The sequence below is a fragment of the Canis lupus genome, chromosome 26 (assembly GCF_003254725.2).
Source record: "Canis lupus dingo isolate Sandy chromosome 26, ASM325472v2, whole genome shotgun sequence".
NCBI lineage: Eukaryota > Metazoa > Chordata > Mammalia > Carnivora > Canidae > Canis > Canis lupus.
This window is the reverse complement of record NC_064268.1, coordinates 4,072,596-4,095,370: the sequence shown is the minus strand read 5'-3', so window position 1 is coordinate 4,095,370 and position 22,775 is coordinate 4,072,596. Positions and strand designations below refer to the sequence as shown.

At 47.1% G+C, this 22,775-nt stretch overlaps 1 long non-coding RNA gene across 1 annotated transcript in view; it reads right to left on the bottom strand.

Annotated features, from left to right (window-relative positions):
• The window catches only part of LOC112676423 (uncharacterized), a 47,648-nt gene extending 25,073 nt beyond the window's left edge, over positions 1–22,575 (bottom strand). The window contains exon 1 of the long non-coding RNA XR_004809462.2: positions 22,290–22,575. This is a non-coding gene — a long non-coding RNA (uncharacterized LOC112676423). The remainder of the gene's footprint in view (positions 1–22,289) is intronic.
• Between the last annotated feature and the right edge of the window lie 200 nt (positions 22,576–22,775).

Sequence of the window (22,775 nt, the reverse complement as noted above, 5' to 3'; positions counted from 1 at the left end):
TGGTGGGATGGGAATTAGTCCAGCTTTGCCCCATTGAACCCTCCTCTACACCCCTTCAGCCCCCCCGCGCCCCCCCCCCCCACACAGGCCCATCCTCACATCTTACTGGTCATCAGTAAGTGATTCTGGAATGTTTACAAGGTGGTCTTTCTTGAAGTTCACTGAGAAATCTGCTATCTTTCCCTCCTTGCTTCCTTATCCAGAGCTTGCAGTGGACCATTCTGTTGCCATAATTAATAGAAAATTCCTATTTCCTACTCCACTTCTCCCAACAGACTGGGAATCTTTGAAATCAGAGACAAAGTTGTATTCATGACCATGTTACTAAGTCCTAGCCCAGGAACTGTTGCAAAGCAAGTTCTTAGTAACCATTTGTGAATTAGATATCTGAGGGCCTTATAATTAAAGAAATAACAAGATCGTGATGAGGAATGGACTGAAATGGAAGCCTTGGAAAGGCTGCCACATACAGTTGTACAGGTTGTGCACTGCTCAAATAAGGCACTATTCACATACGTGGTCATATAAAAGATGTTCCCTAGTGTTGATGGGATATAATGTGAAGCAGATCCCATGGAAGCCTTGTATGGGTCAGGGGATTGCAAGTAAAGTTATCTGTCTCTCTTAATCTCTTTCCCTTTTTAAACTAATCCTGGCCGATTCTCAGGTGAAATCTCCAGGTAATCTCAGCAAATGAAGGTCTATCAGATCACAGTTGCCTCCAAAGTGAGAAAGTGAATCATAAAACTGAATCCTAAAGCCAACTGGTGTGCTTTCATACATAGCTCAGACTCTATTCAACAAGATCATTTTCAAAACTATCTCAGGTAATAAAATATTACTGTTTCACATCAAGATATAGAATTAATTGCACAAAAACTGTAATATTAAGGCTGAGACTCAAAAGGGTGGGTAATACAAACACAAAGGATATTAGGAATAAGGACATTGTTCCAGATTCAGTAAAGACATCTCTTTACTAAGAACGATGAGGTATCCAGGTAGGCAAAGGAGTGGAATTACTTTTTATCGCAAAGCTGGAAAGTGAAGAGAAGCCATTACAAGGACTATCTCTACACACAGTTTGTTTTGATGTTTTCCACAGTGGATTTAAACTCATAAATTGAACTGCATGTTTCAAAGGAAGAATCTATACAGAGGTTTTTATATCTTTTTGACAGTGTGAAGTTCACGGTCAGTGGTGGGTTGCTGACGTCTTTCTGGAGGACAAGTGCGGGGCTGGGTGGAGCTCCAGCTCAGGCACAGCTGGGCTGATGGCGAAGCAGAACGCACATGGATGAATAAAATACTGAGAACGTCTCCCGGAATACAAAGCAAAGCACTGAACAAATGGAAGACACACACACACACACACACACACACACACACACACACACAGACACAAATCTTTAGTGAGAACGACATGGGTCTTACCAGAGGAGTGCTAATTCATAAATCACACTCACGGGTAGATTAACCAATAGACATAGCAAAGCAAAATCACTGCCATTTGAAGATAGAAATAGAATCTCCCAAGTGGAGGGGAAGAAAACAAAAACCCCGAATAAACACATGATTCCAAAGGAAGCATGAATGGAGGGAAATAAACAAAGGGAAAACAGAGAGAGAAGGGTCCCTTTCTCACAGACCATCTTCATGCCTCTCTATGGGGTCACTCGGGAGTGATCTGGGTTCCCTGTCGCCACCTCCCCACTCGGGAGGCTTCTCTGACCCTGGCAGTGTGACTTGATCTCTCTCTCTGTGAACCTGAAGACATGCATGCCTGGTGGCACCATCCATAATAATACAATAACCATAGCATCTTACTGTTGTCCACGGCCAGCATCCGCCGCCCTTCCTTGGCCTTGGGACCGCGCTTCCTGAGCGGGTGTAGGGGAAACAGCCCTCCCTGGTTCGTGCTTCACATCCAGTACCACACTCAAGAACAGCCAGTGATGCAGCAAGCCCCCTTGAGGCGTCTTAGCAGCCACTGCTACTGGTTCAGGGACAAACGTGGGTCTGTAGAAAGCCCCCAGAGGAAGCGCTGCTGACTTCAGAGGGACTAAGGAGCTCTCTGAAAATCTGAAAGCATTGACAATTGAGTGCAGTGAACACAACGGCACATTTTTCAAGAGGTAGCAGGTTGGAGCTATTTGATGAGTGGCTTCTGGACTCTTTACCTCCACGCAGAACTGGAATAATGGCATTCTGACTGCCCACGGTGGGCTCCTGCTGGCTCTTGGAAAGTCCTGAGTGGAGGCTCACCACTCTTCTTGTGTCCCCAACCAGCTCACCCCAAGACACTGACCTAATTCCTAATGGAGCTGCGTGAGCTGACCCCTGGCCGGCCAGCTTCTTAGAACCTAACACCCAGGCTCCGCTTCTGTTTCTTGCCTCCCTTCCTGTACCGCCTCGCTGAAGGGCCCACGTAGGAGAGGGACCCAGACCCTGATATCACATCTTACTGGCGGATTTGCGACCAGCGCCAATCCCCAGCCTACGGACAGACGCCACCACGTCAAGACCAAAGAAGGCTGGCCCGTACTGCCGACAGAGGGTAAGCCATTATCTGGGGGGTGCCGCTAGAAAGGATGGAGGGAAGCTTCCTTTCCCACTGGATATGAAACTGGAGACCGTTGACCCTGGACCTGCAGACCGCCTGTCAGAGGTACAGCGAGAGGAGCTATGTCTGATGACCCCCAGGGGACAGGTGTGCCTCCATCCCAATGGATGTTCCTGCACAGGAGCTAAAAGTGTTTTCCTTTGGGGAAGCTAGATTCATGAGTGTGTGTGTGTGTGACTTGCAAAAGAAACAGAGCCACTTGACTTATGTCATAAAGTCAGGACCACATAGTTATCTTCGTCTCTCTGGATTTTCAAATGTGAGAAAATATTGACACAAAGTGTCTAAAGAAAGAGGAGAAGGAAGAATGGGAGAGAGGAGGAGGAGAAAAAGAGGAAAGAGGGAGCCAGAGGGATATTCAGGCTTTAATTGAACAGGCAACATAAGAAGCAGAAAGGCTAATAAATTGGAGGCCTGATAATTACCATAAATGCTTGTTCTACCCCAAGGACTGCCACCCATTAAATAAAATGCACTGCTCAGGCAGGGTGGACTTGGTATCACAGTCCCATGGGTGCTTGGCAAAACTAAACCTCTTCCTTTAAAACCTCATTTCAGAAAGTAATTTTGGCTGGATTGTAAATTATTTGGGTCAGCGGGTTTTGATAAACAAGCTTGTTCTAAACTGATCCACCAGAAAAACCATTTCTAAAGACAATTAAAAATGAATTGTTTTTCATGCATCAAGAGCAGCGTTGGTGGCGGTCTATCAGGGGATCCAGGTGAGCGATATATATAACCGGTAGCACGGATGACCCCCTCCTAAGACTCCAATCATGAAATTTTGGTCCTCTGTGGCCACACAGAGCAAAATGAAATGAAGGATTCTGGGTCTGTATCAAAACAAATCTTTTTTTTTTCTTCAGAAAATTAACAACGTTTGGGCTTCCTTTGCTTTTGAAAGAGGCAATACAGATGAAAACAGGAGAATGAAGACTAGTTCCATAAATTGGAGAACTATTTTGTTCCCCTTTTATAAGCTGGGAAAAAGTGGAGTCCAAGATTATTGTTATGATGGCTGGTTTGGGAACCTGGAATGAATGACTTCATGCTGGGGGAGGGGGAGGGAGCAGGCTGGGAAGGGGGGGGTACATGCTGGCAGGTGGCAGGCAGAGGGTGGGGCTTGCCACTGACTCAGAAGAGCTGGCAGGTGGCACAGGTGAGCAGGATGGAGGTGGAGGGGGTGGGGAGTGGCCACCTGGAGGGCTCACTTGCCCTAAGTCAGACACTACTGCTCCTGTGTTTTCCAGGAGCACCAAAATTTTTCACTGAGCTGTTAATTTTCTATGGGTACATCACAAGTCTCCGTGAACTTGGTGGGTTAAAGTCCCCGCTTTGTTATTTCCTGCTTCCCTGGGTCAGAAGTCGAGGCAGGCTCCACTGGGTTCTCTGCGGTGGGTCTCCCGAGGCAGAAGTCAAGGTGGTGACAGAGGGACCTTCCTTCTTGGGCTCAGCTTTCCACCTCATCCAGAATGTTGGTAGAATTAACCTTCTTATGTTTTCTAAGTGAGCCCTGCACCTTCACGTCAGCAACCGCACATCAAATCTTTCATGTTTCCTATCTCCCTGACTTCCTCTTCCTTGCTGAACCAGGAGAAAGCCCTGCTTTTAAGGGTTCAGTGATTAGTTGGGCACCCCCTCCTGAAGAACTCAGGATAATCTCCCTATTTCAAGAACAACTAACTTGAAGCCTGAATCACACCTGCAAAGACTCTCTTGCTATATAAGGTAACCTATTTACACGAGAGACCTCAGGAGTAAAGGATCTAGGGACTTAAATTCTGCCTGTCGTAATGAGACGATACACAGCTACATTTTATCTAAGATTTCTGAATTTTTAATTATTAGCAACTATTCAACATTTGTTTTCACATTGTTTTTTGTCCACCAAAGACTCTTCTTCTTGGGTAGAGAAGCAGCCACATGCTTCTCAAATACAACCTTTGCTTCAAATTATCATGGACACCAGGAGAATACTAAATAAGAATACCAATTTGGCCACTGAAATCATATGTCTGCACTCAGTTCTAGGGGGCTGTGTTGCCTGACAAACAGCTCTGTTTGTCTTGACGTTGCTGTCCAGGGCAGGGCAGGGCAGGGAAGTGGGGTTTACTGCTCCATAGAGTCATTCAGGGATCCAGGCACTTTTCAGCTTGGGGATCTGCTGTGTTCTTAGGAGTCATCTTTTTTTATAAGCAGTCAATGGATGAGATAGAGACAGTGTGGAGAAGTCAGACCCGCTCTCAGGTGCTTCAGCCCAAAGGATTCAGACGTTACCACTGCTCACACCCATTGGTGAGAACTGGTTCTCTGACCTCTGTGAGTGCAGGTGATCTGGGGAAATGTGATCTACAATGTACTCAAGAAGAGGGAAAAGCAGATATTTGTGGCCTTGAAAGAATCTGCCACAAAGACAAACAAGGCAATTGGAAATGTGCTTTCACTACTGTAAAAAAAAAAAAAAAAAAAGTATAGCATCAGCACAATTAAAAATCCCCATGGAAATAATGCACTATGGGAAATACATCTGTGGATTTCAAAATCCAGTTTGAGAGACACTTTGGATTAAAAGATATATGGCCAAATATTTTTAATCACAAAAGCTTTCTGTGTGTCTGTAAAATATAATTTATTAACACAATGATTGATTAAAACACAACTCCTCAGAAGCCTGGAAGCACTGCAGAAAAGGTGGCTTCTGTCATAAACAGAACATTCCAGGGAAAGAGCAGAGGAAGAAGGTGCTGCCATAGCTTGCTGGCTCTCCTCACCATTTCCCTTCTCCTTTTCCACATCTGTAACTGCAATTAAAGGTATTTGGTGAGACAAGAAATGTGCTCAGCTAATACACTTCACTCCCCCGCCTCTGGTGTAGCCAGGTTTGGTCGTGGGGCTGAGAGCTGGTCAAGGGAATATGGGTGGACTTATTAGGTGGGATTTTGAGGAAGGTTTCTGAGACGGAGTGACTCAGCCAGGGGACACAGTAGGGACAGCCAAGCCACACGGCAGAGAGCAAGATTAAAAAACAATTTGGCTGCCCATGCTGTTGTTTGTGGTCGTGGTATCTATTCTGTCTATCCATACATCTCCTCATCTATCTATCTATCTATCTATCTATCTATCTATCTAGCTATCTCTATCCATTTCTTCTATCCAGCCAGCCATCTACATCTAGACTGTTTACCTATCTATTATCTAATATTTAACTAAACCCCCATTTTGAGACATTTATATTGCCTCAGAAATGCTGCTGTTGTGCACTACAAATAACCTTTCTTCCCATGTATCTACACACACCCCTATTTTCTTAACCTAATTCCAAGAAGTAAAATTACTTGATTGAGAGGCATACTCAGTTGTAAGCATGCAGATTGTCCCAATCCTTTCCTGAAGTTTTCGCTTCCACCAGGGAGGTCTGAAATGTACTTTTCCATTTTGTGAAGTTATTGACAATCTTGTTAGCATAAAGAGATATCTAATCATTGCCTTAATTTATAATTTATTAATTGCTATTGAATTTGAACCTTAAATAATGCATCCTTTGGCCATTTGCAGCTCATGCTTCATAGATTTCCTATTCATTGTAGCCTGTGATTTATATTTCATTTTTTCAAAGTGTGGGATGTATTTTAAATTGCGGAGTTCATCTTCTGGTTGTATCTGGATCCCCATCTACAGTGCTGTGAGCCGGGTATGATAATCACAATCTACTGCTCTAAGAGAGGAAACTAGTGCTCAGGGGAGTTAACTGCCTCCTCCAAGGTTGTCCGCAGAGGGTGAAGATGAAGATGTGAACCTAAAATCCTAAATCCCATAGTCTTCACCAGAAGAATAGATCATGTTCCCCAGCCGCTTTTTCCTCTGCAACATCCATCACAGAAAGATGTGTGGTCAGCTTGTAAGAGGAAGGAGGAAACAAGAAATACAACAATCCTTGGCCATGTCCTTGCAACATCGGGTTGGGAATCTGCAAGAAGATGGCACAGTGTGGAGGATGAGCTGCTGACTGGGAGACAGGAAGCAGCTTCCACCCCTACTGGACTCTGGCCTAAGCAAGTCACCCAGTGAGCCCAGCTTCCTGCATCTGAAACAGAAGAGGCGTAGTTTAAACCTCTCCTGCTGATTTCACCACGGCCACAACCAGGTCATAACATCAGAAGGCCAGTGTGAATAACAAATCCTCCGTGAGAGCACGTCTTATAATAAGGAGTCAACATGAGAAATTAAATATCCTTAATGTTCTAGCAAATAATATGATGCATATAAAATGGCTTTGAAGATATGAGCTGTTCAATCTAAATGTATGGCATCGTGATTGAATTTTTACCTCTCCTAAGTGTCAGACTGAAAGACCCCAACAAATGTGCAAATCTTAAATTTTTTACATCTTGATAGGTTCATCTTGAGAGGCAAAATTTCTCCAAAGATTGAGTCTCTGCGTGAATTCAAAATAGTTAGGAAGTGAGATTTCTTGTTTGTGTCAGAGTCCTCTCTCACCCCAGGATAAGGCCTTTTTGATGGGTAGAATGAGGTTCCAGAGTTTCACAGGGACCTCGGCATGACCTGGGATCCCAATGATAAAGACATTTGAATCCCAGAGACTTCCCAAAGGACAAAGCACACCCACTGTCATAGAGTACTTCTGCTTGAATCCATAATGTAGTTTTAGAAACAATCACCCACCAGAAAGAACTAATTTAGGCTGCTTGGTCTTCCCCATAGCATAGTGTTCCAAGGTCAAGTGTTCTAAATGAGAAGAAGTAGGAGGAGCCAGTCTCCTAACACCTGATCCTGGAAACTAGCATAGTTTCACCGTTAGTAAATTCTCTTTGCCTGGCAAGGCCATAACATGCCAACATTCAAGGGAAGGAGACATAGACAGTACTTTCAGGGAAAGGAATTCATGGTCGCCTTTAATTTTCCACCCAGAGAGAGGGCTAAATATTATTCTTCGGTTTACTCCCTCAATTGCGTGCACTTACTCAGTGAACAACTTGAACAGTTGTGCAAGGGGTCTTGACCAGGAGAGTTCCCCAAATGTGCATTCTTTGCAAATTATTTCTCCCAGACAGATTAAGATTACGAACTTCTTTCAAAGCACAGTTTGCCGATTCCCCAGCTGACACATTTTAGAGATATTTAGTGTCACTGAAATGGTTGCCCAAATGTGTGACGGTACATTTCATGCACAGTAGATGCCCATATGGACATCCAGGAAATTACTTCAGGTAATGTCATGATGACATAATTAAGTTCTAGGTACGAGCTACTCGCCTCACTAACCTCATGAATAATGACGGTGCAAAGTTCAGTGATGAAATGTCTTTGATGTTATTGTGCAACAGGAACTTTCCAGGACTTAGCCAGACAGTGCAGCCTTATCCCAGCAGCGGGCCTCAGGCACAGAGCACGCGGAGCCTCCTAATCAGAAAGGACCCACCCTGGGTCCCGGCTCGCTCATTCCAAATTCCTGGAGAAGACAATTCATCAGATCATCCTATACAACTTGATTTTCTCTCTTCACCGAAAATGAAAGCGAACGGCCTCGCCACAGGCGATACTGCGCTAAAATAGTCAGAACCACTAAGCTGAGAGCATTCTAAAATTACAATGAATTAGGACCTTTGTAGGGTGAGGATGAGGGTGGAATTCATTGGCTTGATTTGATATATACTCTGTTCATCTAATTTCTGAATGCAAGAATGAAATGTGGCGGCAGATTATTGCCAAATTGTATAAGGAGCTCTAAGGGGAACTCGATCCCAGTTACTCTGGGAAGACTGGTCCCTTCCAAGTTTCCTGCCGCCTGAGCATCCCCCGGCCCAATCCCGAGGCATCCCCCACCTCCTTCACACCTGGGCCATCCTCCCAGCACCGGGAACCACACGGCTTAGGAGGACTGAGCCTGTCCCGATCCCTGATCACCGCTGGCACTGCCCTGGCCTGCAGGGCAACTCGGGGCATAGAGATGAGCTGAGGGGCCTTCACAGGCCGAACCGGATCTGTTGGAGAAGCCCCTGGAGGTTTCCTGGGGTGTGGGAGGGGAAAGCTTCCACGGTGCACAGTGAGGAGTATGGAGGCTCGGGCTCTTGGCAGGACTGCGCCCTGGAGCGTGGGGGCCGCGCAGTGGCCGGGGCTCCGGAGAGCTCCCTGAGGGTGCTGCAGAGATCCAGTGGGGCCGCCCTCAGGCCTTGTCCCAGGGCCGATCCCCGCGGTTCTTGGCACCCTCGAGAACTATTATATTCTCCTTTTAAAAAGGATTGAGAAGGAGGTTTTCTACTCAACGCCCCACGCCTCCTAAGTGGACCAGCTCCGCGCGGTAATAGTTGTGTGCTCTCCGATGTGGTTACGAGCCTTCCTCTTTAACTGATGATCAATATTCGGTCCCCACAGAATGCTGTGCTCCGGCCTTTGGGTATTTCTTTCAGATAGGAGACAACATCAAAGAAAAGAGAAGTTAGAAGAGGACAAGAGCTTTGCTGGAAGAAAAGAGTGTACACCGGTTACGAGTGGGGTTTCAGTGGGGCTGGTTCTTGGAGGGAGATTAGCACCCAGGATGTTTCTGCAGGGGTCCTGGCAGGACCGGCATCTACAGGAAGCAAGGAAGGACCACAGCATCTGGAAGAGGCAGGAGACGCGCTGCAAGGTGGCTTCATCCACGCAGGCCTCAGTACCCCACGGGAGCTCTGACATAGGCCGCCCCCGGAGGCCAAGTGGCCTTGGGAGGGCAGCTCTCTCCAGCTAGGCACTATTTCTGCTAGCTGCGCACTGTCATGGAGAAGCTTCCAGGAGACGGATCCCTTCCATCATTGAGAGGGGTCCGGGTGGTACCTCTCAGCAGCCCTACAGAAAGGAGGGAGGCAGCGCCCCACCTGTGGCCTGCTTCCCAATGTATGTCCCCGCCGCCCGCCCCCTGCCAGCTGCTGCTTCATGACTGCCCAGAGACGCCCTTCCCAGCTCACTCCCTGCTCCTCTTTGCTGGGGGGCTTGAGGGCACGTTGAGACCAGGGGGATGACTGCCAAGCTGATCGAGAGGGAACAGCCTCTCTGCTCCCCCCAGAATCCCACTGGACGCCATGGGCCGCTCGGTTCTTACTCCTTAAAATCCAAGGATCTGAAACTTTTCTTATAATTCTTTGATTCACTCATTACTTCAAATACCTCCTGTTTCATTTGTTTAAAGTTTAAATGGATTCACCGTCTTCAGCAAAAGCATCCTTGCCTTCATGGCTATGGGTACACAGAATGGGATGTTGTGCTGTCAGGCACAGGGCAGGAACCACACTGTAAATTGCATTTGCACACTTTCTTGCAACCTGGTACATGAAGTTGCAAAGGCAATCTCTATGAGCAAATGCCAGAACTTGTCTCTCTGTGGGTCCTTCTTACCAGACACTCAATCCTAGAACAAGCTCACCCTCCCCAGAGGGAACTAGAATCTTTCTGTGTGTGTGTGTGTGTGTGTGTGTGTGTGTGTGTGTGTGTGTGAACCTACATTTTTGTGGGCTTTTCCCTCTGGAAACTACTCTGTGATTGGAGGAGGGCCCTGTGGTCTTGGATAGCTAACCCAGGCCTTTCTGGGCTCATTCGGTGCACCTGCAGCCTCTTTGTGGGAGTGAGGGAGGGTGCACAGAGTGATGAGATGAAGGTGAAGCTGATTGCTTGGAGGGGAAGAGTGCTTGCTCATCTTTGCTCAGTAATTTAACCGCCCTCTTCAGAGAGAAACCCCTCCTCCATCGCCATACCCTAGGGTAAGACTCAGGGAAGGAACACACACTCCTGAGGACAGTTTCTCAGAGAAAGGCTGAGCTGGAAAGGTAACGAACCAAGAGAAATAATTAGTTTCTAATGAGAATGCTGATTCCATCCCTAACATCACGCCTCCAGCCTGGAGGAGAGCCACAGACGGACTCACTCGCTGTATGATACAAAAACAAGGCAAACATATATACACAGCAATCATGTGCATGTTCTGCAGGCCCATGTATGTATGAAAACACCCGGATGAAGGTCTGAAATAATCCACGCTGACTTACCGACGACACGTTATGTATGAGTTGGATGCTAGGATAAGGTTGGGACATATACATTTTAATCATTTATATTAGATTGCAGTTTAATTTCAATATATTACATATTTTTAGAATTTTTATATTGAAATCTCTTCAATTAAATTTTCCATTTCAATTTTTACATTTGCGTATGCATTACTTATGTAACAAAAATTAAGTTTAAAAGGTTTTTTAAAGATTTTATTTATTTATTTGAGTCAGACATCTAGAAAGAAACCATGAGCAGGGGGAGATGAAGAGGGAGAGGGAGAAGCAGTCTCCCCACTGAGCAGGGAGCCTGCCATGGGTCTTGATCCTGGGGCCCTGGGATCATGACCTGAACCCAAGGCAGACACTTCACTGACAGAGCCATCCAAATGCCCCAATTTTAACAGATTTTAAGGGATGCCTGGGTGGCTCAGCGGTTGAGTGTCTGCCTTCGGCTTAGGGCATGTTCCCAGGATCTGGGATCGAGTCCCACATCGGGCTCCCTGCAGGGAACCTGCTTTTCCCTTTGCCTGTGTTTCTGCCTCTCTCTGCGTCTCTCATGAATAAATAAATAAAATCTTTTAAAAATAAAAAATAAACAGATTTTAAAATGAAAACAACCCTCTTTCCTATGCAGAAACAGTGAACTGATCTTACAGTGTTTACCAGGCAGGTTACAAGGTCTGCAAATCCCCCCAGATGCCCAAACCTCACATCACCCATCGTCATTCATTGATAAGAACAACAGGAGGAAAAATGGTCCCAAATCCAATTGTTAGATGAACACATTTCCTCTTCAACAAATGCTGATCACATATCAGCTGCTAGACGCTCTTCCTCTCCTGACATGTGGCAGGAAATTCCCACAATCGCTAACAGACAGAAAATCATCATTATCACCAGCATGGTCATCATGGATTTCCAGTCCTCATTGCTCCTTGAGGTTCCTCTGGGAATCTGGGTTGCAGTCTCCGGGTCAAGCTGCCCGATAAGCCTTCTCTCTCCCCACCACCTATCCCCACGAGCACCCATCTGCAGTGTCACACAGTCTCCAAGATAATACAGTGTGCACAGCGTCTGGGTGATAGATATCAGATGTGTGTGTGTATATATGTGAGTGTGTGTGTATGTATGTATGTGTGTATATATATTCCTGTACATATATCCCTATACATATTCCTGTGTATACACAAATATATATGTGGGCATGTGTGTGTATAAAATATATATGTTTCCAGCAAATCAAATAGGATTGCTGCTCTGACAGCAACAAGGACAGTTCGCTTCTCCGACAGCACCAGTGTTTCTCTTTCATGCTAGTTAACATTTTCATTAATAACTAACGAAACATGGATAATTGTTTTATGCATGAGGACAGAACCCTTCCCGTGATGGGACTACCAGGCTGGGCATCTGGCATCTCATCGTCTCTAGGGCTAGCAACCCACAACTCAGCGAACACGATGCATGAGCTGGGAGTAACCCCCCACCCCAAATGTGTGGTGCTACAGCAGAATGTGCAGATCTGGGGACCCAGTTAATCCCTGGGTCAGAGTCAGGGTACCACGGGTTGAATGTCCCAGAGCTCTTACTCTACCACGGTCCATGGGAGCTCCATGTCTAACTGAGGGCAATGACATAAGCGTGGCTTTCCGTAACGCACTATCCAGGGGGTGCTCTACTTCTGTACATGGCCCCCTGCTCTGCACTCTTCCAGAAATGAGCTGCAAAGTTTGCTCACCCTGGGGGCTTGATAGAAGTGGCTTCAGAAGCTGGAGGGGCGAGAGCAGAGGGTAGAAGAAGAGGAAGAGTGGGGGAAAGACTTGGAAAGTGTAAGAACGTGGAGGACAGCCCAGGAGTCAGGGGGTGGTCCGGAGTCACAGCTGGATGGGCAGGATGCAGAGGCTGGCATCACCCGGGTGGGGGTGTCCTGTCCTTGGCCTTGACAAATAGGAAGGAAATGTCCTTGGCCACTTCTATGGAGCGGGCTGTCCCTCCCGATGTCGTCCTGAGAGTGCACCGAGACACTGCACGTCATCCGGCAGCACAGAGCTCAGGACACGGACGTACCCTCTCTGTGGGGCTCAGGATCCAACATTTGGTGGATCTGCGCAGAGTACAGATCTCCACAGCACCCTGGGACCTGTCCTTCCCTGGATTCTGAATGGATCATTGGTTCTCCTATTTCCGTCAGAACAGAAAGGGAAAAGCGTGAGAGGGGACAAGTGGCCAACAGGAAGGCAGGCTAGGTTCCCACAAGTGACCAGGGCCACAGCTGGCGCCTGTCCCCAACTCCCACCACAGTTCTCTCTGCTTCTACATCCATTTGAACATTTAATTTATGGATGCAATTAATAGAAACCAATCAGGCAAGGCTTTGCACACAGTGCCATGTTCAACAACAGATGTTTCCAATAGTGATTATGTTAGAATAATAACAACGTGGGAAAAATGCCTGGTCATCAGTACTGGGTTGTGCAGGCTAATGAGAGTGATGGTCTCACCAGATCACGGCCGGTGAAGGAGCTTAGTGGCCAGAAATCAATGCAGTCCTGCAGGTGGCCCACTCGTGTGCCTGGCACGCGGTACATCCTCAACGATCATCTGTTTACTTTATCAACACTACCATTACCACATACAAGTGCTGCTATGTGATTACTAATACTCCATCACTGCGTTTGTATGTTGGGCTGTAGTTTGGCCAATCTATGCTCGGCTGAAAAGAAGAGCTTCTTTGGTTCGGACAAGTGGTTCTTAAACTTTCTAATCTCAGGAACCCTTTGCATTCGTTAGAGTTTATCCAGAGGCCTAAAGTACTTCTGTTGGGGTGGAGTTTCCTCTCATGCCAATGAATGCAATCCCGCTTAAATCTATCTGACATAAATACCTCTGTGAGCAGAGCATTCAGATAAAGACAGGACTGCCAGCTTGAAAGATTCCTGCTGGCTTCCTACAGGAAAGAAAAAGAAAAGCCAAACTTCTCAGCAGATACCCTCCAAGAGCCATGGGCCCGGAGGCAGCAGGCTTGAGCTTAGATTCTTGTTCTGTCCCGAACTCCTGAGGGACCTCAGTGGGAGCCACGTCCCCAACTATGTGCTCAGCTGTACAATCAGGACGTCAGCCCAGAAGAAGCTATGCATTCCTCCGGCTGTGAGGACTTGGTGCCTGGTTCTTCCTTATCTGTTGGAAAGTCTGGTATTAACACAGATGCATGGGTCTCAAGGAAGGAGAACCTACCCATGTGCCAGCCTAAAGGCACCTCCAAGGTGGGGGGAATATGGATTCACAAAGCCCTGAGTGTGACATTTGGTTCAACCAGTCATTACCTGCTGCATGACCTGGGGCAAGTCACTCCTTAGCCTCACGCCTCTTCCCAAGGGCTCAGTAGTGTCTTGATATCAGAATGGGATGCCATTACTCCACTTGTAGCTGGAGCCCCAACCTGAAGCCCCACAGAGAGAGAGAGAGAGAGAGAGAGAGAGAGAGGTGGCCAGAGGCGTCTGACAGGTGGAATTCAAGGTTGGCATCTTTCCTGCTCACCAGCGACCAGGCCATGATGGGAAGACTCCTAGTGCTGTGTGATCTCAGGTTCCCATCAGCAGAAGAATGCTCCTTCTTTCATGGAGGAAGGCCACAGACCTCCCCCCACCCCCACCCCCCGCCAGGAGGGCTCTGGATAACCAGAGATGAGGCTCATGCCCTAGCTCTACCATTCCCTCGTTCAACAGCAAAATGAGGATGTTACTTCTCCAAAAGAATGCCAGAACATCATTCACCATGCATCCCCCACGTCCGCTCGCTGTACAAGGCTGAGTGCCTCGGTCCTCCTTTGGCCTCTTGTTCTGTGTAATCAAGAGAGCCCTTACAGTCTGCTCACCACCAAAGCCACATGGCAAGAGTTTAAATTGTGAATCGAGTGCCACAACATCAGTGAGGGGCCCTTTCCCTCCTACTGAACACAAAATAAGTATGTCTCCAGGAGCCCTGGGCCCTGTCTGATATCCGAGACACATTCACAGACCCGACTCTAGCACAGCCTCGACCTTGGACCTGAGGAGGATGGGAGGCACCTGGAGAGGAGGGCAGGGAGCATTCCATGTGGACTGAGGGAGCGAGGCTGGGAGGCTCACAGGCCTTCTCTGGCTCATTCCAAGATTTCCCTGCATGACGCAGAGACAATTCCAGAATGTCAGCTCTTAATTGGAGATGCCAAAGACAGACATGAACAAAAGAGCTAATTAATATTGAAATCACAGTGGTGTTGATGGGAAGAAAGCCTCGGGAAGGCAGCAGTACCCATCCTCAGGCCAACAGGAAATACATGCCCGTCCCCAATTAGGAAGGTACAATAAAAGTCCAAATCGCCCACACAAAGCAGGACAAAATCAGGCAATAACAGCCAAGCTGCCTGACAACTTATTCTTAGCCGCCTGGCTCCTGGTGATGGGCAAAGGGAAGGAAATTCATGCCCAGAAATAGAATAACAGTGTTCTCTGTAGGAATTTTTGCCAAGCACTGCTAAGAGAGAAAGAATCGCCTTAAGCCTCCTTTGGATTTCTCTCTGTCTCCCTCTAAATAAAATTAGGATCAGTCTGAGAGCTCCTTGGAAGCTTGTCATAGCCCAGCACCGACATGGACCCTTTTGGAGAAGTCGGTGAGGAGACCATTGTGAGCCCCCTGCCTCCTCTTCATCGATGCCCGTGGGGTTCTGACAACGTCCCCTTTCCCACCCCCACTCTGCCTGTGACAGGGGGTCATCTTCTATCTCATGTCCTGCTGTCCCAGGGCGGGAAGGTCAGACCGGCACCCCAGGCCACATGTGCTCGCAGAGCTCTTTCAACCCGATGACTTGCCAACGTTGAAAAGTCAAAACTCTTACACAAAAATCTGGGTTTCCGGAAATATCTGTCTTTATAAAGTCTGTCTATAAATGGGCAAAGAAATAGGAAGAACTGTTTGTCTACTTTTTGGCGCGATGAATTTGGATATACAGTGGATTACCGTTTACCCAAAACCCACTGAGCACAGTTACTGGTTTCTTGAGCCATAAAACTCAGTGATGCTCACACCCGCCTTGTGGGGTCGCATGGATGGAACACTGGGCCAAATCTGACACAAGCAGAAGGAGTCTGGCGTGATGTTGCTGTGTGTGTTAGTTGTGTGCTGCTGTAACCATTCACTCCGATAGACCCAGAGGACAGGACCCTCAGTGGGACATGGACTCTGCCCTCGAGGGGCAGACATGCCATGTGCCGAGTCCCTCTGACATGTATCGACCTGGGGACATACAGAGGTGAGGGCCTGTGGGGGCGCACAATGGTAAGACTGAGGTGACTGCATGGGTGGGGGGCCAGAGCAAAGACCAGAGGACATTGAGATGTCCACAGGTGCAGAGGATGGGAGAGCAGTGCTAGGCACAGGAAATAGCAGGAACATGGGCAGGAAATGTACAGAAGCTCTGCCCATCTGGGGACCTATGTAGGGTCCAGTCTTCTTGGTGTGCAAAGTGATGGAAAGCTCCCTGTGAAACAGCCCTCCCTTATTGCCCCACTCCTATACCATGTGTTTCAGGTTAAATTCATCCCACCTGAAGCCCTAATGGTAGGCATATGACCCGGACGAGACCAACACTCTCATTCCATTCCTTGGTCACAATACCATTGCATCGAGAATAAACACTAGACCCAAATCCATTCAAGCCTGGGATTCTTCTTGACAGTGTTAGAGACAGTTCTGATCTTTCTGGCTTGACTATCAAGTGACAGAAATCTATGAGCAGCTGGGGGATGCTACATAGAAGAATACTACATATTCTTGTATATAATAAGCACAAGACACAGGATATCAGACCAAAGGGACAGAGAGAAACCAGATCCTGATGATCTTCTGATCCAATCTGGCTTGAAGGCATCTTGGACACTTTCAGCTACTTGAGCCAATACATTCTTTAGGGCCTCAAACAGGGATATTTGGGTTTCTATGGCTTGTCAACAAGCAAATAAAAGGCTGCAAAAATAACTAATGAGGGAATTCCAATTAGACCTACCAGATCCGATTAGCTGCCACACCTGTCCAAACCACATCTGCCTGAATGATGGTATCCTTAGCTCAATGACTGTAGTTCAAGTGTGTCTCTCTAGAGCATTGATTCCAAGAAATATATTCCCTTTTATTATCCTTTGGAAGAGTCAAACTTAAGGAAAACATAGTCATAGCCTTTTTGTAGCTGCTGAACATTAACCCTGGAAATGTAGCCAATCTCTCAAAGCTGATGATTTTCTCCAGGAGTGACATGGGCCTCTACGTTGTGGCCACATATCACCACAAGTGCATCACATCCCTTAGAAGATACTCTGCCTTCAACACTGGCAGACCTAATTTGAAAACACGATGCCTCCCTGGGGATGGGATTAGCATGTTAATGTTCTTTCATCAGCCCTTTGGCTTCCCATTATTGCAAGCCTGGCTGATTCTGGAGGCTGAGAAATTGAATTATTACAGGGATAAGGTAGTGGGCACCACCCCTGAGGTCAACATGGTTCTATCTTTAGAGTTCTCTCCCCTGTGGAAGACCCCTGCATGGCTTCTGGGGTTCTGGAGACCTCAATTGATTTACTAACAACACAACTGTTAATCAAATTAAGACCATGAGTCCACAGCATGAGCTGAGTAGCAAGATAGACACTCAAAGAGGACAATATATAGTCATCACTCTAATATCCTATTTCCAATCCTGTGAAGACTTTCAAAGACTCTTGGCAGAAACAGTACAATGTGTCTTCCTAGAGGTATGGTATTGAAAAAATTTGGAAAAGTACAGTACTAGCTGATTTCTCTGATGCGTAAAGTGTAGGAATGGCCTTTTGTTACTAGCTTGTAAGAATCCCCCTTAACTGGAGTGCCTAAGTGGCTCACTTGGTTGAGTGTCTGGCTCTTGGTTTCAGCTCAGGTCATGATCTCCAGGTCTTGAGACTGACCCCTGTATCAGGCTCTGTGCTCAGTTGGGAGTCTACTTGAGATTCCCTCTCTCCCTCTGCCCCTCCATACTGTGTTCTCTGTCTCTCTCTCTCTCACTCAAATAAATAAGTAAATCTTAAAAAAGAAAAAAAAAAAAAGAATCCCCCTTAACTACATCCTGGGCTGCTACCCAGGATGGAAATTCAGTAACATCCAATAGTTAAGCCTATAGGCCCTGATACCAGCCGGTCACACTGCAAGCTTGGTTGCTGCACTTACCAGCTGGGTGACCTCAGGTAGATATTTAACCCTTCGGTGTATCCATTCTATTACTTATAGAGCATGAATGGTAGTATTACGTACCTTGAGGGCTTTTGAGGATTAGATGGGTAAACAGTTGGGATGTGATGATTGTAAGAGTACCTGCCACACGTTAAGCACCCAGTCAATGTTACCTATGAATATGCATTAACTCCTGTGTAAGCTCCTACTCAGGGAAGCTACTTCCGCTCCATCTTGGCATGTTCCACAGCTCCGTACATTTCCCTCCACACTGTATACCCACAGTAAATGCTTCTAGCATAATAATATTCCATATGAAGGAAAGAAGACTTCCATCAGAGGATCTAAGGACTCAGGCCCAAGGCTCTACCTAATGTCAATTCCTTTGACCTGGGCCCTTCATCTCTCTTTGAGGATTGTCACTAGAGATAGTCCAACAAACTGTATAGTGCCCTTGAAGTGGCTTATTTCATCTCCAAATCACTGTGGCATTTATTCACTCACATGCTCAACAAATATTCCTTGAGGACCATAAGTGTACTGGACACTGTGCTGCACATGGGACACATCGTTGGGTCAGGGATGGAATTTGACTCTGTGGGTCCTTCAGTGTATTAGAGGTTTAACTGTACAGCGGTAAAGATAGAGATGTGAGTACAATATAGCTAGAGACGTAACATTCACTGACAAAATGGAGGTCAAGCACTGCGTAACCCCTTTATAGACATTATCTTATTTTACTTCCCCCTGAGATTCCTCTTTGGGATTGTTGCATACACCATTCTAACCGTGTAATGATAATCCAAGTATTTATGCTCAGAATAAGTGCAGATTTCCATCTGACAACACAGCCATCAGAAGCTACAAAGGAGACAAGAATTAAATAGGGGGAAATTTAACTCATTTCCAGCTTCTCCTTAATCTTCCTTATCTGTGATTTGCTCAACACCACTTAAAAATCTAGACCTGGCTGCATATTGCCATGGGAAATTTACCCATGACCCAAATGCAAGAAATTAACGAGAAAAGATAAATAAACAAACCAACTAGGCCTTTTTTTTTTTTTTTAGACTTCTAAAAGCCAAGGTGTTCTTTAAAGGATTTGCAAGGATGACTGATGATTGGTAGTTTTGCCTTCTAGTCTGGTGCTAGAACAAACCTCTGCAGAAGGTACCTTTCCACTGTGCTATTATCATCCCATTTAACAGATAAGGACCCTGAGCTCAGAGAGGTTAAGTGATTTGTCCAAGGTCAAATAGAGAGGGAGGTGGACTCAAGATGTGAGCAGAGGTCCTCCCTCTGAAATCCTAATCAAAGGGTTCACTACTCTGCATTTTCTTTCTCTATAGTGAGCTAGAGAGGCTCTCTTTTAATTTCTACTCTGGTGATTAAATAGCATGAATCTACTCCATCTCCAGAATGATGGCCCCAAAAAGGCTTAGAGAGCTGTCCTGTCTCTCTCTTCACCTCGCCCCTGGGCCTTTTCTACTCATCACCAGGCTACACACTCAGGCATCCTCTAAGCATCTCTCTGTGACAGACATCGAGGGCCCTCTACGCCCCTGACACCCATGAGAAGAAGATACTCCAATTTCCAGGGTTGCTCTCATGCCTAGAAAGACCTTGTGAGAGCTAGTGTTTGTTGCTGATTTTTATCAGAAGCCAGGGTACGAGACATGCCTCACTTTTCTCTGAAACCTACTACTAGACAACCACGAGCAGGAGTGCAGCAAGAAGTGGCAAAAGCCCTGCAAGCCTCTGTGGGAGAGTGAGAGGGAGTGGTGGGGAGTATAGAGCCTGCCTCTATACACAGCTTTGACCCATCAGCCCCAGATGAGGCTGACGGGCAGGAGTATGAACCCAGCGTGACCTAAAACACATAGTTTTTCAAAAGGAGCTAGAAATCCAGGTTTCAAGGCAAAATTGATGATTTTTACATGGTGGCCAGCGAGTCAATTTAAAAAATGCAGAATATGCACACATCCCTTCTGAGTTAGACGTGGCCTGCAGTCTGCACGTGTGTGACCTCTGTTCTGGGATCAGGCACTGATTAATGCCAGTGAAGATCATGTCAGCCTCATGGCAACCTTTTCAAACAGTCAACTCATTGGATTTCACGACTCACAAAAATGTCAAGGCTTTTTCACACACACATTGCCATTAAGCCGTGTCTCCCAAAATCTCTGCTAGGGAAGACTTTTTTTTTTTTTTTAAGACACTAAAGTAAGACCTTTCCTCATCTTGTTAGCTTAGGTCAAGTTTCCAGTCGCTGTAAATCATTGTGTTCTTCTAGATTCTGGACCCATAGGAATTCCCCACAATGCCCCTCCACCCCCAACTTGCTCCCAGCCCTGAGATCAAAAGTCAATTTTGTTTTCATGTTATCACAATTTACCTTTTCCCAAATTCACACTTTCTCACTTTGCAAACCTCAATGCACAGAATTTCCCCCATCTGCACTCTTCCCGTGCAGAATTTCTGGTGCTGATGAGTGTCTACTGCTGGATAGGTCCCTGGACTATCCCGCGTTGGCAGAGGAAACGCACAACTCTGTGGCTACTGCCAGTCCTCTAGCAGTGGCGGGGAGATGGAGCCGTAGGGCTCGCATCATAGCTATGAAAAATTCAATACAGCTAATTAACTAAGTCCTCTGGGTTTACACCGGCCCAAAGATTTGGAACAGAACCTGGCATGGCCCAGAAAAGTGATTAAGCAACTGGGCTTGGTAACCAGCAGGCTCAGTGTGTTCCTCTGAAGGTCAGGCTCTACTTTCTGGAAAGAAAGCCCCATCTTCATGCAACCACAAGAGTGACCATGGAGCACTCAGCTACTGTTTTCCAAAGTGGTTTGTCTATCGAGCTGGGGCAGAGGATATGTTCACTATGATTCTATGAGTGAATCAGAGTCCAGCCCTCCATGGGCCTAGCCTTGCCTCTGGAGAGGAGAGTCCTTCAGGGCAGGAGAGTGGGGACCCCAGCCTGGGGGCTCTCGGGAAGAAGCACGGGCTTGGGGAGCTGCACAGGTGAGCCAGTTGTTGGGGCCACGGCGGCCTACGTACACGGATACAGCCTCTCTCAAAACACTGCTGATTCTTATCACTCTTCAGTGACAATGACGTGGGAGCAAGAAATAATGTGCATTGTCAAAGGCAACAGAGGGAAATGAATCATCAGCCCTTTTGTTGCTGTTTTTGCCGGTCAACAAAAACGTGGTGCAGATTTTTCTAAATTTGGATTATTCTAGGCCTCAGGCTTGTTGAATCACACATGCCCCGAGGAGCAGGACTGCCGGAAGCCCCAGGGTTTTAAGCAACATCACCTTCTGTCTTGAGGGAGAATTAATGTTCCAAGACCAGGAACGGGCTGTGCCAAATTTGAGTTTCCTTAGGATCCTTCTTATTTTTTAAATATGCCTCTTAGCAGTCTCATTGCTCTTTACCAAGAGCATCTCTGGCTTATGGCACTGCCTCCTCCGAAGCCTCCAACAAAGGCTAGCATACAACATCTGCAAACCAGCCCCTCCCACACCTTTGCTACGACAGAATGTCCTGCAGGCTTCTATACCAGGTGAAGATCTTAAGCCTGAGACCAAGTCTCCTTCAATGTCTACACCAGAGGCCGTGGAATGTCAGGGCAGACAGAGCTCCCAGCATTGTTTTTTCCTAAAATGAATCAATGGATGGGCCCTTGGGGCTCCCTTAGCAACCCAAGGGAGAAGCTTCAAGTCCTTTCTCCAGGAGGTGTCCACTGCAAAAGGAAATGGACAACCAGTGTGCCAACCAAACATCGGCAGAAACTCAAAGTTTGCTGGTTCACACAGACCCCTGCAAAGAACACGGAAAGAAATGGTGTGCTGGTTCCTGGCTGAATGTGACATCATACCTCCAGCTCATCAGAATGATAAAACCAGCAGAAATGCCCCACAGCCGGTCTTCCTAAACTGGGAGATGGATCCCACTGGTAAGACTCACAGCAGGTGGCACATTGATGAACATGTTGTCATTAGTCATTGAATGGAATGCGAATTTCAAAAAAAAAAAGTACATCAAGCTCATGATTTTCTTGTCATATAGTGAGGCTAAAATTGATTTACAAGTTTAAAAAAGGGAATCATTTAAGGAAAATGTGGTAGGAAATAATACATGACATGGGGAATTGGCAGAAGTAGGGAAGATAGTACTTGGAGAGGGAGAGACAGAGAATTATTTCTGTTCAAGAGACTGGGGGTCCCCTCTGTGGAGAGGGTATAGATAGGCCCCCTCTAGAGGGGTCAGCCCGCCACTCCTTGGTGTGGTCACCCTCGCTCCAGCCCGATGAGACCCTGGGACAGAGGGAAGGGCCCCCAGAGGACCGGACCCCTGGCAGGCCCGACGGTCAGGACCCTTGTACCTTCACAACATCTTCGTCCGCAGACCTGCACTCCACAGCCTCTGACACGTCCACCACGGAGCCGTCCTCCTGAATGCCCACGACCTTGACAGGAACCGACACGGCCTTCCCGGTGAGGACAGCTGTGTTCAGCACCTCCGTGTCCTGCACAGGAGAGCAGAGGGTGTAGGTCACACACGGGGAAGCCCACGAGCAGGCTGGGGCCGCCAGCCAGACCATTTCCACCTTAGCTCATGCCCTGCCACTAAAACCACGTCTGCGTGGACCAACTCCCCAGGTCGTGCGACACGGCAATTCCGGAGTCGGGAGCATTTCATCCCAGCCTGAGCTCAGGAAGCCTGACGGCTAGACCTCCTTCTCCACCCCCAGGGGCAGGGGCATCATCCTATCCCCCCACAACCCCTCCTGCCACCCCACCCCACCCCACATCCCAGCCTAAAACCAGGCTCACACGCTGCACAGGGTGCCTTCCAACATTCGCCAAAT